Here is a 16949-nt window from a genome sequence, read left to right as displayed (position 1 = left end):
AAAGGGGAGATTTTCCACTCATTCACTCAAGAGACATTTGCATAGTGTCTACTGTGGGTAAGGTTCTAACACACATGTGCAGTGTTGCAATGAAGAACAGGAAAGCTTCAACCTTCTGACCTCAGGAGTGGGACTGAAGTAATGAGCAGATGCCAGTGTGTCCTTTGTCTAAGAAAGGCCAGTGAGGGCCAGAGGTAAGCTGGTACTCTACCCTTCAGACCACTCCACAACTCATCTCCCACCTAGTCAATTTTTTGTGGCTCTAGATGAAAGAATCCTGGTTATGATTTTTATTATTATTTTATCATGGTAAGAACACTTTACATAAGATCTTAACATACCCTCTTACATTTTTTTCTTTTTTTGAGACAAACTCTTGCTCTGTCGCCCAGGCTAGATTGCAGTGGCATGATCTTGGCTTACTGCAACCTCTACCTCCTGGGTTCAAGAAATTCTCCTGCCTCAGCCTCCCGATTAGCTGGGATCACAGTGGGTGCTTTCCACCACCATGTCCAGCTAATTTTTGTATTTTTAGTAGAGACAGGGTTTCACCATGTTGGCCGGCCTGGTCTTGGACTCCTGACCTCAGATGATTCATCTGCTTCAGCCTCCCAAAGTGCTGGGATTACAGGCCTGAGCCACTGCACCTAGGCTCTCCTCTTAAATTTTTAAGTGCACATTACAATATTAACTTTTAGGCATAATGTTGCACAGTAGATCTCTAGAACTTACTCATCTTGCAAAACTGAACATTTATACCTATTCAACAATACCTCCCGCTTTCTACACCAAACCCTGGCAACTACCATTCTACTCTCTGCTTCTATGAGTCTGACTATTTTAGATTCCTTATGTAAGCAGAATCATACAGTATTTGCCCTCTGGTGCCTGGCTTATTGTATTAGTTTGTTCTCACACTGCTAATAAACACATACCCAAGACTGGATAATTTATAAAGGAAAGAGGTTTAATGGACTCACAGTTCCACAAGGTTGGGGAGGCCTCATAATCATGGCGGAAGGCAAATGAAGAGCAAAGTCACGTCTTACATGGCAGCAGGCAAGAGGGCATATGCAGGGGAACTCCCCTTTATAAAACCATTCGATCTCATGAGACTTATTCACTATCATGAGAACAGCATGGAAAAGACCCACCCCCATGATTCAATTACCTCCCACTGGATCCCTCCCATGACACATGGGAATTATGGGACCTACAATTCCAGATGAGATTTGGGTGGGGACATAGCGAAACTATATCACTTATTTCATTTAGCATAACATCCTCCCAGTTCATATGGTTGCATATGGCAAGATTTTCTCCTTTTTTAATGCTGGATAATATTCCACTGTGTGCATAGACCACATTTTCCTTAACCATTCATCTCCTGATGGATATTTAGGTTGTTTCTGTATCTTAGCTATTGTGAATAGTGCTTCAGTGAACATGGGAGTAAAGCTATCACTTCAAGATCTTGACTTCAATTCTTTGAGCTATATACCCAAAAATAGGATTACCAAAAAACAGTATGGTTGTTCCTCAAAAATTGAAAGTAGAATTATGATATGATCTAACAATCCTGGTTATTCTTTTCCTGTAATATTTAAAGGTGTATGTAAGGAGATAAAGGCAAATAATTCAGATTCATACACTTAGAGTTAGAAGGAACTTCAAATGTTACATGTCAAATGTTAAAATAAATGTTAATGTTAAAATTGATGTTAAAATAAATGTTAAAATAGATAAGAAAATACCTGTTCAAATGTTAAAATACCTGTTCAAATGTTAAAGTAGATGAGGAAATGCCTGTGTATTTCTGTATAAATACACACGTACAGACACACACACACACACACACTCACAGCCAGTTCTTTTGATCCCAAATAAGCCCTTTCTCTATTGCTACTGTAATAACCTACTGATAATAAACATTTAGGGAGTCAATTTTTCTTTTTCTGTCTGTCTTTCTTTCTTTTTTTTTTTTTTTGACAGAGTTTTGCTCTTGTTGCCCAAGCTGGAGTGCAATGATACAATCTCGGCTCACTGCAACATCCGCCTCCTGGGTTCAAGCGATTCTCCTGCCTCAGCCTCCTGAGTAGCTGGGATTACAGGCATGTACCACCACGCCTGGCTAATTTTTTTATTTTTAGTAGAAACTGGGTTTCACCAGTTAGCGAGGCTGGTCTTGAAGTCCTAACCTCAGGTGATCCACCCACCTCGGCCTCCCAAAGTGCTGGGATTACAGGCATGAGCCACCGCGCCCGGATGTAGGGAGTCAATTTTTCAATTAAATTCAACCAACATTTTCTGCTCTATGGTTATGTGCAAAATAGCTTGCAAAGTACTGCACGAGGCCCCCAAATGAATAAGACCTAGTTTAAATTTTCAAGAAGTTTGCCGTATAACACAGGAAATGCAATTCAATGGGAGAGTGGTAAGTGCTATGGCAAAGGCACAAAGGAAGTATCATAGAAATGAACTTCCTTCTTATCATTTCATAGAAATGAAAAGAAATGAACTCTAGTTTGAATAGTTCCTTTTGGAACTAGCCTGCAGGCAGAGAGGGAGGAAAAAGGGTATTAGAAAGAGGAAACTGAGAAGTTAACTTACAGAGGCCTGGGGGCATGTGGCTCATTCAGGAAAAGGAAAATGATTTCAGAGGTCGAGGAGTGTAAGGCCTGAGTTTGTTGCAGGTGGGAGGGAGAGTGAAGCAATTTCACAAGGTGCTTTACATGCTGTGTTAAGGGAGTTTGGATTTGATTCAGTAGCAGGTTTTTGAGCAGAAGAGTAACTTTATTAGAGCTGCACTTTATACATGGAATCAACCTAGGTGCCCATCAACAGTGGATTGATAAAGAAAATGTGGTACATATACACCATGGAATACTATGCAGCCATAGGAAGGAATGAAATCACGTCCTTTGCAACCGCATGAATGCAGCTGAAGGTCATTGTCCTAAACAAATTAATGTCAGAACAGAAAACCAAATACCATATGTTCTCATTTATAAGTGGGAGCTAAACATGGAGTGCTCATGGACATACACATAGGAACAATAGACACACTGGGGACCACTAGAGCGTGGAGGGAGGAGGGCAAATGTTAAACAACTACCTGTGGGGTACAGTGCTCACTACTTGGGTGATGGGACCATCCACACCCCAAACCTCAGCATCCCACAATATACCCATGTAACCAACCTGTGCATGTACCCCCTGAATCTGAAATGAAAGTTGAAGTTATTTTAAAATTAAAAACATATGCTTGTCAAAAGTTTTGTTTTGTTTTGTTTTGTTTAATGAACTGTGTTTTATGATTAAACTCAGAGAAGAGAGAAGAACGGAGGGTTGGGGGTTGGCTGAAAAAAACGGCAGCTCAATTCTGTTATTCGCATGTTACCTGTGATAATAATAGTTAGCATTGATTGAATGTGCTAAGAGCTTTGCATACATTAGCTCACTTAATTGTCACAACATTCCTGCAGGCTAGGAGCTTTTATTATTTTTACTTTACAGATCCGGAAATCAGTTTGAGAGCTTGAGTTACTTGCTAGAAAGAGGCAGGATGTAGGAACATCCAGGTCACTTTAATTCCTAAATGCACCCTCTTCACTGAACTGCTGTCCTGCCCTGAATTGCTAAATCCAGTTAGCAATGATTTCTTTGAGACAGGTATGCATTGAGAGAGGTGAAAACAATTTTTCAACATCCCTATAATGGCAGATATCTGAAAAGATGATAAGAAGACAAAGGCAGAGATTGACTGTGCTGTCACCAGCCCTGCAACTGTGACATTCAACCCCTAAGGGGCTTCTTTCTCTCTGCCTGTTTTCTTCTTCTTCTTTTTTTTCTTTTTTTTTTGAAATGCAGTATTGTTCTCTTGCTCACTGCAACCTCTGCTTCCTGGGTTCAAGTGATCCTCCTGCCTCAGCCTCCCAATTAGCTGGGATTACAGGCACCTGCCACCACACCTGGCTAATTTTTGTATTTTTAGAGAGCCTGGTCTCAAACTCCTGACCTCAGACGATTCATCTGCCTTGGCCTCCCAAAGTGCTGGGATTACAGGTGTAAACCACCAAACCCAGCCCTTTCTGCCTATTTTCTAGTCCAAATCCTCAGTTTTTGTTTGCATGTACTGAAATAATGCAACATAATTTTCACATTAGTTTCAGAAAATTAAGAATCAGAAAAATAAGGCTATTGTAAAATAATTCACATAATGTTTGTCAAAACCTAATGCCAAAGTGTTATTTTTTATCATCTGCTATGAGAAATTAGCATCGACACTAATTGACATGGCTGCTTTTGATAAGTGTACAATATCAAAAGCTGATTTTACAATTTATGTATAAAGATCTAAAATGGTGATTTTGCATCCTATATTCTGAATTGGTTAAGACTCAGCATTAATGTAACTCTGCTAACTCTTCCAAGCATTTATTTCTTAGTGATCACATCTAGGCAGGAATACAGCACTCCCTGCAGGATAAAATATCTTCCAGTACTAAGACCCCAACCAATATTTTTGTTCCTTCACAATTCCAGAGCAATAGAACCACGATTATAGATTACGCTTCATTCATCATTTTAAAGAGATGCAGGCTGGGTGCGTTGGCTCACACCTGTAATCCCAGCACTTTGGGATGCTGAGATGGGAGGATCACTTGACGCCAGGAGTTCAAGATCAGTCTGGGCAACACAGCGAGAACCCATCTCTACAAAAAATAAAACCTATGAAAAATTATCTGGGCATGATGGTGTGTGCCTGTAGTCCCTGCTACTTGGGAGGCTAAGACAGGAGGATTGCTTGAGCCCAGGAGTTGCAGACTGCACGGGACAACAGAGCAATACCTTGTCTCTTAAAAAAAAAAAAAAAAAGGACAACGCAAAAAGGCAGATGTGTTTCTGTAGAACTTTGTCACTGTGAAGCCTACAGTAGCACAGAAGATTAATTTGGATGAATGTTATAGTGCTTTGTCACCCAGGCTGGAGTGCAGTGGCACTATCTTGGCTTACCGCAACCTCTGCCTCCTGGGTTCAAGTGATTCTCCTGCCTCAGCCTCCTGAGTAGCTGGGATTACAGGTGCGTGCTAATGTGCCCAGCTAATTTTTGTATTTTCAGTAGAGACAGGGTTTCACCATGTTGGCCAGGCTGGTCTCGAACTCCTGACCTCTGGTGATCTGCCCACCTCGGCCTCCTGAAGTGCTGGGATTACAGGAGTGAGCCACTATGCCTGGCCCATTGTAGCTCTTTGAGCTTAAATGTCTTGGAAATTGCCCATTTCCCCATTTGATTTCTCAATTATCCTCCTCCTGACTGGGCATGCTAAGAAGGCCGCCAGCTCAAATGTAGGGAGACCACAACTGGGTGCAGGCAGCCCTGCATGCCTGTCCTCACAGCACTGCTTTCTATGCATTTCTCTTCTGTTGTCACTTACTGTCCCATGGCAGACCTGATTCTTTATTAACACTAGAGAATTGGGGCAGAGCCTGGCACATCCTTCCGCATGGGACTGTTGAGTTTTCAGTGGGCTTACACAAATACTCATTTAATTGTCAGAGGTGTTTAAACCAGAGTGACTCCATCTTGAATAGGGGCTGGGTAAAATAAGGCTGGGACCTACTGGGCTGCATTTCCAGTAGGTTAGGCATTCTAAGTCACAGGATGAGATAGGAGGTCACATGATACAGGTCGCAAAGACCTTGCTGATAAAACAGCATGTGGTAAAGAAGCTAGGCAGAACCCATCAAAACCAAGATGGTGATGCAAGTGGTCTCTCATCATCCTTGCTGTTCATTATATGCTGATTATACTGCATTAGCATGCTAGAAAACACTCCCACCAGCGCCATGACGGTTTTCAGATGCAATGGCAGTGTCCAGAAGTTGCCCTATATGGTCTAACAAGGGGAGGAAACCTCAGTTCTGGAAATTGCCCAGCCCTTTCCTGGAAAACTCATGAATAATCCACCCTTTGTTTAGCAAATAATCAAGAAGTAACGATAAGTACAATCAGTTGAGCAGCCCACACCACTGCTCTGCCTATGAAGTAGCCATTCTTTTGTTTCTTTACTTCTTGAATAAACTTGCTTTCACTTTACTCTATGGACTCGCCCGAAGTCTTCCTTGCGTGAGGTCCAAGAACCCTCTCTTGGAGTCTGAATTGGGACCCCTTTCAAGTAACATGACGAGGTATCTAAATTAACACATGATTGAATGAAATCAGAAAACACATCATCCAAGGAAGTCAATCCTGAAGTCTCACCATTTCAGAATGAAGATAAAACTTATTTCCTTTTCAATTGCCTAAAGAACAACGACCTGAAAACTTTAAAAAAATGACCATAATGTCTAATAAAATATGCACCCCTATCCCGGAATGCCCCTTTTCTGTCTAGGATACCTTAATCAGTAGGTTATGTTCCAGAAATATGTTCAGGAGCCCTATCTTAAGAATGATGGCAGCCAGGTGCAGTTGCTCACTCCTGTAATCCCAGGACTTTGGGAGGCCAAGGCAGGCGGATCACTTGAGGTCATGAGTTTGAGACCAGCCTGGCCAACATGGTGAAACCCCCATCTCTACTAAAAATACAAAATTAGCTGGGCGTGGTGGTGCACACCTGTAGTCCCAGCTACTTGGGAGGCTGAGGCAGGAAAATCACTTGAACCTGGGAGGTGGAGGTTGCAGTGAGCTGAGATCACGCCATTACACTCCAACCTGGGTGACAAGAGCAAAACTCCATCTTCAGAAAAAAAAGAGTGATGGTGTTATCAGCGGTGGCTGTCATGGTGTCAGGAAAGTGTACTTGGCTCCCCGAGGGTTTCTCTTTATTCAAGCTCAGAATTGGAGAGGGATACCACATAGCCTTGAGTTTGGGAACACTGCTTTGCAATGGGGTGATGAGAATTTTACCAGAAAGACTGCAGGCACAGAACCATAGTACACACTCAAAGTAAGGGGCTTATAAGGAGAAGATATCCCATCATTCATCGTTCATTCATTGAAGATATCCCAACATCTAGTTCTCACATATGAGCACCCTCGTGGTGTCCAAAGCCAGAAAGAAATGATGGCAGTGATCATCCCCTCACCAGAGTTTTCACTAAGTCCGTGGGAGGAGATTTCAGCCACTACATGCTTCTTCCTTAAGTCAGAATTCTCCAGCCTGGGTAACAAATGCCTTCTTCATAAACTCGCATTTCAGTCTACACATCTATGGAAGGGAAATCCTCCTGAAGTATAAGGGCCCCTTCTCTGTGCTCAACATTAAAAAAAAAAACAAAAAAAACCAAAACTCTCACATGCTTTTGGCAAGTTTTTGTAAGTATGTTCCACAGTGAACATTTTAAGAGTAAACTTTTCTCTGTCCTGAATCTTGAGGAGGCAGAGCTTGGAGTCCTTGGCCCAACTTGCTGGTTGAAACAACAAGGGCTTAAGCTGGAGACAGAGGGCCACAGAGCTGCTCTCTGCTGCATGCCCTGGCACCCAGCATCTCCCCTCGTCCTCAGGCTGCCCCTCCCCAGCCCCCACGCTTGGTTATCTTGATAATCTGTCTGTGTGCATTGAGGCCATTCTGTACACTCCTCCACCAAGCGGGGAGACTACGATTGACAGAGCGGAATTGGCCTTGATGGGATAAAGAAGCCACAGTGGATTCCTGAGGCTGCCTGTACCAGGGGTATCATCACAGACCCTCTGAAATGCACGTCTAGGCTTGGTTCATTAAGGACCTTTCACTCAGAGCATCATGAACAGCAGGTAGTTGGGGTAGGACTAGTTTCATGGTGGTTTAGGAGACTGCAGGGAGGGAAAGAGCAAAGAGAGAAGGTGGACTGGCAAGTTAGTTGCCAAATCTCTCGGTCTCTCTCTCTCTCTGTCTCTCTCATCCTCTCATCTTTGTTTTGGAAACCCTGCCCATTCTCTGAACTTCACTGATACCCTTGACCCTTCACTTTTGACTTTCTAACCAGGGTCTCCATTCTGGTCTCCCTAAGTCCTAGCCCACTGTCAGCTGCAGGGTCATATTTGCCCCCACTCTCTGGGGGAGTAAACTCAGATCTCTTGTTGTCTACTCAAATACAAAGCAAACCTTCTCTTTTTCCTGCTCCCAGTGTCCCTGTCTAGTTAATGGTTCCACCATTTCCCCAAACTTCCAAGTTCAAAACTTGAAGTTATCTCTGATAACTTTGGCCCTCTGTCTCCAGCTCAAGCCCCTGTTGTTTCAACCAACCAGTCACCTAATCTTGTTTTTTTATCTCCTTCAGTGTCTCCCTCCTGTCTGTCCCTGTTACTCTGCTCTCCTTGTGGCTTCCTGAGCTCTGGCTCTCACGATCTCAAACCTCAAATAATTGCTTTGCTGCTCCAGCCTCTGTCCCCATAATCCAAGGAGTGGGTAGACGGCGGAAGGATACTATGCCACGGCAGCATCAGCTGGGGGTGGGGAGGATAGATAATATGGTATAGACGCCCTGATGTATGGACTCCCTGATATATGGGCTCCTTGATATATGGGCCCCTTGATGTATGGACCTGCTGATGTGTGAACCACCTAATGTATGGACCAGCTGATGTGTGGATCCTCTGATGTATGAACTAGCTGATCTGTAGACCAGTTGATGTATGGGTCAGTTGGTATATGGACCAGCTGATATATGCAACCCCCCATGTATGGACCAGCTGACATATGGACCCCCTGATATATGGGCCAGCTGATGTATGGACCCCTGATGTATGGACAACTGATGTGTGAAGCTCCTGATATATGACCCCCCAATATATGGACCAATTGACGTATAAACCCATGGATGTATGCACTCACTTATGTATGGACCAGATGATGTATAGACTCCCTGATGTATGGGCCAGGTGATGTATAGACCAGCTGATGTATGGGCCAGATGATGTATAGACTCCCTGATGTATGGGCCAGGTGATGTATAGACCAGCTGATGTATGGGCCAGATGATGTATAGACTCCCTGATGTATGGACCAGGTGATGTATAGACTCCCTGATGTAGGGACCAGGTCATGTATAGACCAGCTGATGTATGGTCCAGGTAATGTATAGACCAGCTGATGTATGGGCCAGATGATGCATAGACTCCCTGATGTATGGGCCAGGTGATGTATAGACCAGCTGATGTGTGGGCCAGATGATGTATAGACTCCCTGATGCATGGACCAGGTGATGTATAGACTCCCTGATGTAGGGGCCAGGTGATGTATAGACCAGCTAATGTATGGACCAGGTAATGTATAGACTCCCTAATGTATGGGCCAGATGATATATAGACCAGCTGATGTGTGGACCAGCTGGCGTATGGACCAGCTGATGTATAGACCTGTTGATGTATGGACCCCTGATGTATGGACCAGCTGATGTGTGAACCTCCAGATGTGTGCCCCCCCGATATATGGAGTAGCTGATGTATGGACTCCCTGATGTATAGGACAGATGATGTATGGACCCGCTGATGTATGGGTCAGTTGACATATGGATGCACTGATGTATGAACCAGCTGATGTGTGAACCTCCTGATGTATGCCCCCTCTGATACAGGAACAACCTGATGTATGGGCCAGGTGATGTATGGACCCCCTGATGTATGGAGCAGCTGATGTATGGAGCCCTGGTATATGGACCACCGATGTGTGAACCTCCTGATGTGTGACCCACCAATATATGGACCAGGTGACATATGCACCCGCTGATGTATGGACCAGCTGATGTATGCACCCACTGAGATATGGACTAACTGATGTATGGGCCAGCAGATGTATAGACCAGCTGATGGGTGAACATCCTGAAGTATACCTCTCCCCCCGACCTGATACATGGACTGGTTGATGTGTGGACCCCCTCATGTATGCCCTGCTGATGTTTGGACCAGCTGTGGCTCTCCACTCACTCTGGACCTTCCACCCTGTTCCTCACCTGCACACTGCTCCTCCTGGCCATTTGAGTGCCTCACAACCCTTCAGGACCCAGCCCAGGGGTTACTTCTTCTTGGGTGCATTTTCTTCAAAAAAATTGTTTTTGTAGAGATGGGGTCTTGCTATGATGCCCAGGCTGGTCTCTAACTCCTGGCCTCAAGCAATCCTGTCCCACCATTGACCCATCTGAAGATGGGAGAGACCTTAGGCCCAGGCCTGGGGAATAACCATAATTTGCTCTTCAATTATTCTGCAAATACATACTGAGTTCCCACAGTGATGAACAGTCTTAAGTCCTGAGATACAATAATAGACAGAATCCCTGTCTTCATGAGGCTTTCATAGTTCTAGGAGGAGATAGGTAACATTTCATTTATTCATTTAAATAAGTAAAAATGTGATGTGACATGACGTGGTAAATCATAAAGCTATGTATAAAGAAAAATAAAGCCAGATAAAGGAAATACAAAGTGAATGACTGGACAAATGGCCAACAAGCAAATGAAAAGAGGCTGTATGTCATTAGTCATGAGGGAAATGCGATTCAAATCCACAGTGAGCTCACACTTCACACCCAGTAGGATGACGATCATAAAAATAACCGGAAAATAACTTTTGGCAAGAATGTGGAGAAATTGGAACCTTCCTACAGTGCTGGTGGGAATGTGAAATAGTGCAGCTGCTGTGGAAAATAGTTTGGCAGTTCCTCAAAAAGTTAAACATAGACTCACCATATGATCCAGCAATTCCACTCCCAGGTAGATGCCCCCATAGAGCTGAAAATATGGGTTCAAGTGAAAACTTGTCCACCCATGCTCATGGCAGCACTATTCACAATAACTGAAAAGTGGAAACAACTCAAATCACCATGAACTGATAAAGCATAAACAAAATATGATACACACACACAATGTACTATCATTCAGCCATAGAACAGAATGGAGGACCGATGCAGGCTACCTCATGGACGAACATTAAGAATATGATGCTGGGCTGGGTGCAGTGGCTCACACCTATAATCCCAGCACTTTGGGAGGCTGAGGTGGAAGGATCACTTGAAGCCAGGAGTTCAAGACCAGCCTGGGCAACAAAACAAGACACTGTCTCTACAAAAAATTTTTTAAAAATTAGCTGGGCACAACAGCATGCACCTGTCATCCAAGCTACTCAGGAGCCTGAGACAGGAAGATTGATTGAGCCTAGGAGTTCAAAGCTGACTGCAGGGAGCTATGATTGTGCCACTGCACTCCAGCTTTGGCAACACAGTGAGATCCTGTCTCTTTAGAAAAATTAAATTTAAACAAACAAAAAAAATTATTATGCTAAGTGAAATAAGCCAGACACAAAAAGTCATGTAATGTATGATTTCATTTACATGAAATATCCAGGCTGGGCACGGTGGCTCATGCCTGTAATCCCAGCACTCTGGGAGGCTGAGATGGGTGGATCACCTGCAGTCAGGAGATCGAGACCAGCCTGGCCAACATGATGAAACCCCGTCTCTACTAAAAATACAAAAAATTAGCCGGGCATGGTGGTACGTGCCTGCAATCCCAGCTACTCAGGAAGCTGAGGCAAAAGAATCACTTGAACCTGGGAGGCAGAGGTTGCAGTGAGCTAAGATTGTGCCACTGGACTCCAGCCTGGGTGACAGAGTGAGACTCCATCTCAAAAACAAACAAACAAACAAAAAATCCATAGAGATGAAATGCAGCTCAGGGGTTCTGTGGAGCTTGGAAAGAGGATAATGGGGCGTGACTGCTTAATGGGCAGAGGGTTTCCTTTTGGGTGATGAAATGCTCTAGAACTAGATAGTGGCAACGGTTGCATGACGTCGTGAATGTACAGTACGAAATATCACTGCTCTGTATACTTTACAAATGGTTAAACTGGTAAATTATATATTATGCGTATTTTGTCACAATTTTTAAGGAGAGTCAATGAAGGTGGTCATGGGGTTCTCTTTGAATAGCAGGGTCAAAGAAAGCCTCACAAATGAGCGGAGATTTGGGCAAAGACTTGAGGCAGGAGGATATGATATGAAACCTCAGTGAGGTAGGCAAAAAGCCTCCCAGGGCCAGGCGTGGTGGCTCACGCCTGTAATCCCAGCACTCTGGGAGGCCGAAGGCAGCAGATCACCTGAGGTCAGGAGTTCAAGACCAGTCTGGCCAACATGGTGAAACCCCGTCTCTGCTAAAAATACAAAAGTCAGCCTGGCGTGGTGGCAGGCATCTGTAATCCCAACTACTCAGGAGGCTGAGGGAGGAGAATCGCTTGAACTCAGTAGGTGGAGGTTGCAGTGAGCCAAGATCGTGCTACTGCACTCCCGTCTCGGTGACAGAGCGAGACTCTGTCTCAAAAAAAAAAAAAAAGAAGAAACTTCCTAGCAGAGAGGAAGGAAGCACAAAGCAGACAGATGGCTCAGAGCAGCATTCATCAGAACCTGGCTCCACCCTCCTCACAGGGTGCCTTCTGGGCCCACCCCCCTCCACCTCTCTTTCTTAGTACTTCCCTTTTTACCTCTGATCAGGGCATGCACTGTTGCACTGTCCCCCAGACACCATGGACCTTTCCAACCTGTTCCTCATCTGCACACTGCTCCTTCTGGCCCTTTGAATACTTGAACACCCTTTGGCACCCCACCCAGGGACCACTTCTGCTTAGGTGCATTTGCTTTTAAAAATAATTTTTTTAGAGATGGGATCTTGCTATGTTGCCCAGGATGGTCTTGAACTCCTGTCCTCAAATGATTCTCTAGCCTCGGCCTCGTAAAGGTTGGGTGCATTAAAGATTTGAGTATTGTGTTTACGACTCGTCAGCAGTATGACACTGGGCACTTAGCCCCCTCTGTAAGTTTCTCTTTCCTCATATGTAAAATAAGGGCTATTGAGAGAATAAAATAAGATGATTGCAAAGTGGTTGGCTTAGTTCCCTGTGCACAGTGGGCTCTCCTGAGCGGTAGCTGTATGGCCACTTCAACCTCACCTGTAATCTGAAGTTTGAAATTTGGCACTTGATTTTGTGCTATCTGATAATGTTTTGTAACTATTTGATAAATGTAGATGGGAGATACAGGATAAACACCAAGGGTGATATTTATTTCTTTGAAACTGCCTTCCCCCAACCCTGGTAACTATTTCGATGCAGAGCATATATAATGCATGCATGTGAATAAATGTTTGACTGACAACTGATTGATTAATTATTTGGCTTTATCATCAAGTAGGTAGGAAATTTTCTTCAAATGCAAGTGTGAAGGAAAAATGATAATGTCTCAGGAGAGTTATAGATTGGCAAACTAGAAAATACCTCGTCCAGCCACAATGAGATATATTGAAAGCTTTCATAGGCACAGATGTTTCCCAAAAAACACAAAACAGCACAATAAAAAAAGAAAGACCAGGAGGTGTGGTGGCAGGTTTTTCAGAAAAATGACTCATTCTGCAAATGAACTGTTCTTTTAGTTCAGGAGACCATAGTTACTGGTATTGGAAGAAAATGTTAACACATTTTGCGATAGATTTAAGACAAGTATCTAATGATGTATCACTTAGAAAGTCATGAGTTTAAAAAATATGAAAATATGAGATAATAGAACTGTATTTCCCAAAAATTTTCAAGCAGAATATAGATAGATAGATGATAGATATATAATAGATGATAGATAGATAGAAATATAAACAGATAAAAAACAGTGGCACATAATTACTTGAAGAGCAGCCACATGGAAGGAGAAGCAGTTTAGTTTTATTCAATAAGAACATATGATGCTAAAGATAGTCCTGGGAACTGCTCCTGTATGAGCTGGTCACGTGACCAACCTCAGAGCCACTGCCCCAGACAGTGAATAAGACCAACAGACTGTATTTTCTACCTTTGTAACCTATATACAACCAAATACGATGCGCTGACTCCGCCAAGGCATCTCTCTTTCTCAAACACCCAGCCCTTTCTCCACAGAGAATTGTTTCTGCAGCTCTCCCTCCAGGAGATCCTTGTTTTATCACTTTATTTCCCTTTCAGAGAAACCATCACAAGCCCTGTTCACCAGCAAAAAGCTAGAAAGCAGCTGCCGTTTTTCAGTGATTACCGGCCCTATTTTCTTAATCATCCTTTCGACAAAACAATGGAAAAGGGAAGAAAATATTTACCTGAGGAAATCCCTGATTTCTTCATGAGCGTCTAAAGAATTGAATTTTTCAAAAGCCCCTCGGATGCTCTGCTGAGAATTTCCTAAATCTAAAATCCTCCTCCGATAGCAGCTCTAAGTTTGAGCTCTGAATAGAGGCTGTGTGTTATTTTAACCACAAGGTTTCTAGTCAGTAGGGAGGAGAGATGGAAATGAGGTATGCTGGCAAACACAGCACCCATCCACCTCAAGTGAATCAAGCTCACAGATCTGATGTAAGAGGTTCGAGGAGATTTGAAGAACCCTCAAACCAACTTTTCCTAAACTAGAGATTAAATAACTGCGGAAAATTCCAAAGGAGTAAGATAAGACACTTATGGTCTTTTCTAAAAAAAGACGTGTTGGTATGCCCTGTCGAATACTGTCCCAAAAGAAGCTTGGTACTGAGCCTGTGTGGTCCTGGGTTTTGGACAAGAGAATTACCTTTCTCGTGGTAGCCTTTCTCCACAGGGAAAGGGGGTTAAAGGTACAAAATAACAAAGGAGCGTGACTGACCAAGTCAAATCTTTTGTGCAAAAACAAAACCAGTGTCATGAGAATCCATAGGAAGTTATAGGGTAAGGGAATAGCTATTCTGGAATGTTATTAAGGGAGGATTAATGTGTGTGTGTGTGTGTGTGTGTGTGTGTGTGTGTGTGTGTGTGCGCGCGCGCGCGCGCGCGTTCCCCACCTCCCACACAACTTAAAAAGCAAAGATCCAGTCTCAGCTTCAACCAGTTGGAGATCCTCCTCCTTAGTATTTTGGCAAATACAAATGCCGCCTTTGGACTTGGAGGAGAATGATTTATGGCACGCAGAATCAACAGCAAAAATGAGGGTGGATGAAAGGGCCAACGATCCTTTACAGCCAGCCCTTTGCAGATGCCAGAGGGGTTTAACTCCACTTTTGGAAAAAGACAGCAGTGCTCCTATTAAGCAGGGTCATAACTCAGTTTTATATAGAGTCTTTCATCTCAAAGGAGCTTGAGGTGCTTTTGCACCAAAATATAAATTATCATGTGCACTGTCACCTCAGGGACGAAAGGCAGCCCTGCCTAGGAGCAGTTGGCCAAGATGCAACCAGTCAGTTTGGAACCACGGTTAGACAACAGGACACGCGGCCAGGAGGTACTCCGCAAGGAGAAATGAGTGGGCCTGTCCTTCTTTCTGGTAGCCGATCCTTTTCTTCACAGAGCTCAGTGGGACGTCTTCATTCTGCCCATCACTTCTCTTCCGGAGTCGCCCTATGCCCTCCACAGAGGACTCTTTCCATCCTACCTGCACACACAAATTCAAAATGTGCACTCAGAAAAGAGCCAGCAAACAAAGTGGTAAGCAATGGTTTGCAAATTTGATTCTGTAGATGAAGAGTTGGCCGGACAGGTGTGGTGGCTCACGCCTGTAATCCCAGTACCTTGGGAGGCCAAGGCGCGTGGATCACCTGAGGTCAGGAGTTTGAGACCAGCCTGACCAACATGGTGAAATCCCATCTCTACTAAAAATACAAAAAAGTTAGCCAGGCATGGTGGTAGGCGCCTGTAATCCCAGCTACTCGAGAGGCTGAGGCAGGAGAATCACTTGAACCCAGATGGCAGAGGTTGCAGTGAACCAAGATCACACCATTGTACTCCAGCCTGGGCAACAAGAGTGAAACTCCATCTCAAAAAAAAAAAAAAAAAAAAAAAGGAGTTGGCCAACCATGGCTCTCGGGCCAAAGGCAGCCCACTGACTGTTTTCGTCAATAAAGTTTTATTGGTCTATAACCACACACTCATTTACACACTGTATCTGGCTGCTTCTGCATGACAGCAGTAGCGTGGAATAGATGTGGCAGAGACTGTGGGGCCCAACAAGGCCCAAACTATTTGTTAGCTGGTCCTTCATAGAAAAAATTTCTGCTACAGAGGGTTTTTGTTTTGTTTTGCATTATTTTTATTTTTAAATGGGTGGAAGAAAGGAACAAGGAGGTTGTTTTCAATAATTCCTAAAGATCATACTATGGAAGGAACATCTACTCACACCACCAACTCATATTCAGGCCTTAAGTCTCCAATTTCCTTATTCACTCATCAGAGAAAGTCTTTTACACAGATACTCTCATTCCTGCCTAGCCACACTGATGGACAGACACAGAGTACCTGACCTCACCTCCAAGAACTCAACATGGCTGTCTCTCAACTGGTCTCTCATATAGAAGCCTTGGAGCCCTGTCAGGGCCTCCTCCTTGTCATTCCCAAGGGTACCTTGTCTTTCAAGCTCTCTATGGATCTTCTCAGGCTTCTTCCTCCAGCCTCTTATCATATTTTGCTCATTCTCTTCTTGTAGTTCTTACCTTAGTTACACCCCCATTATCTATTTTTGTCTTTGCCTTTCTTACTACACTGTGGGTTTCCTGAGAGCTAACACCATGTCTTATTCATCTTTTTATCCCTAGAATCTAAAACAGTCAAAGACATAGAGGGGATACTCTATTAATGGTTATGACAAAAATAACCCAATCAGTCTTACTCTACCAGAATGTAATCTCAAGGGTGGTGAATAAAAGGGTTGCCTGATAGTCTCCGAAGATGAGGTTCCTAAAATGGTCTTCCTCAGGGATGAAGCTGGCCTTATCCTTCTAACCCTTGCCCCTGAAAGAAGAGCCTCATTGCAGAAATACGCATCAACTACAGTTAGGAAAAGGATCTTTCTAACAGCTAGAGCTGTCAAGCTCTCAGGAGACTCTGAAGAAGGTTGTGTTTGGTGGGAAGGAGGCTGGGTGTCCCCTGAGTTCCCTTCTGTAATAACTAACTCTAAGGCTTGGTAGTAGTCTGTGTTCTCTGGTAGGACACCCTCAGAAGACAAAG

General features: G+C 43.8%; 1 protein-coding gene across 2 annotated transcripts in view; it reads right to left on the bottom strand.

Moving 5' to 3' along the window:
* Positions 1–14262, bottom strand: part of JCAD (junctional cadherin 5 associated) — a 103726-nt gene extending 89464 nt beyond the window's left edge. For both annotated transcript variants that reach the window (XM_071070286.1, XM_011738331.3), the window contains exon 1: positions 14087–14262. The gene's annotated coding sequence lies outside the window, so the exon portion shown is untranslated. The remainder of the gene's footprint in view (positions 1–14086) is intronic.
* Positions 14263–16949: the final 2687 nt, after the last annotated feature.

The sequence above is a fragment of the Macaca nemestrina genome, chromosome 9, assembly GCF_043159975.1.
Source record: "Macaca nemestrina isolate mMacNem1 chromosome 9, mMacNem.hap1, whole genome shotgun sequence".
In the NCBI taxonomy this organism is placed as follows: domain Eukaryota; kingdom Metazoa; phylum Chordata; class Mammalia; order Primates; family Cercopithecidae; genus Macaca; species Macaca nemestrina.
Note: the sequence above shows the minus strand (reverse complement) of the source record. Positions and strands in the feature narration are given on the sequence as shown.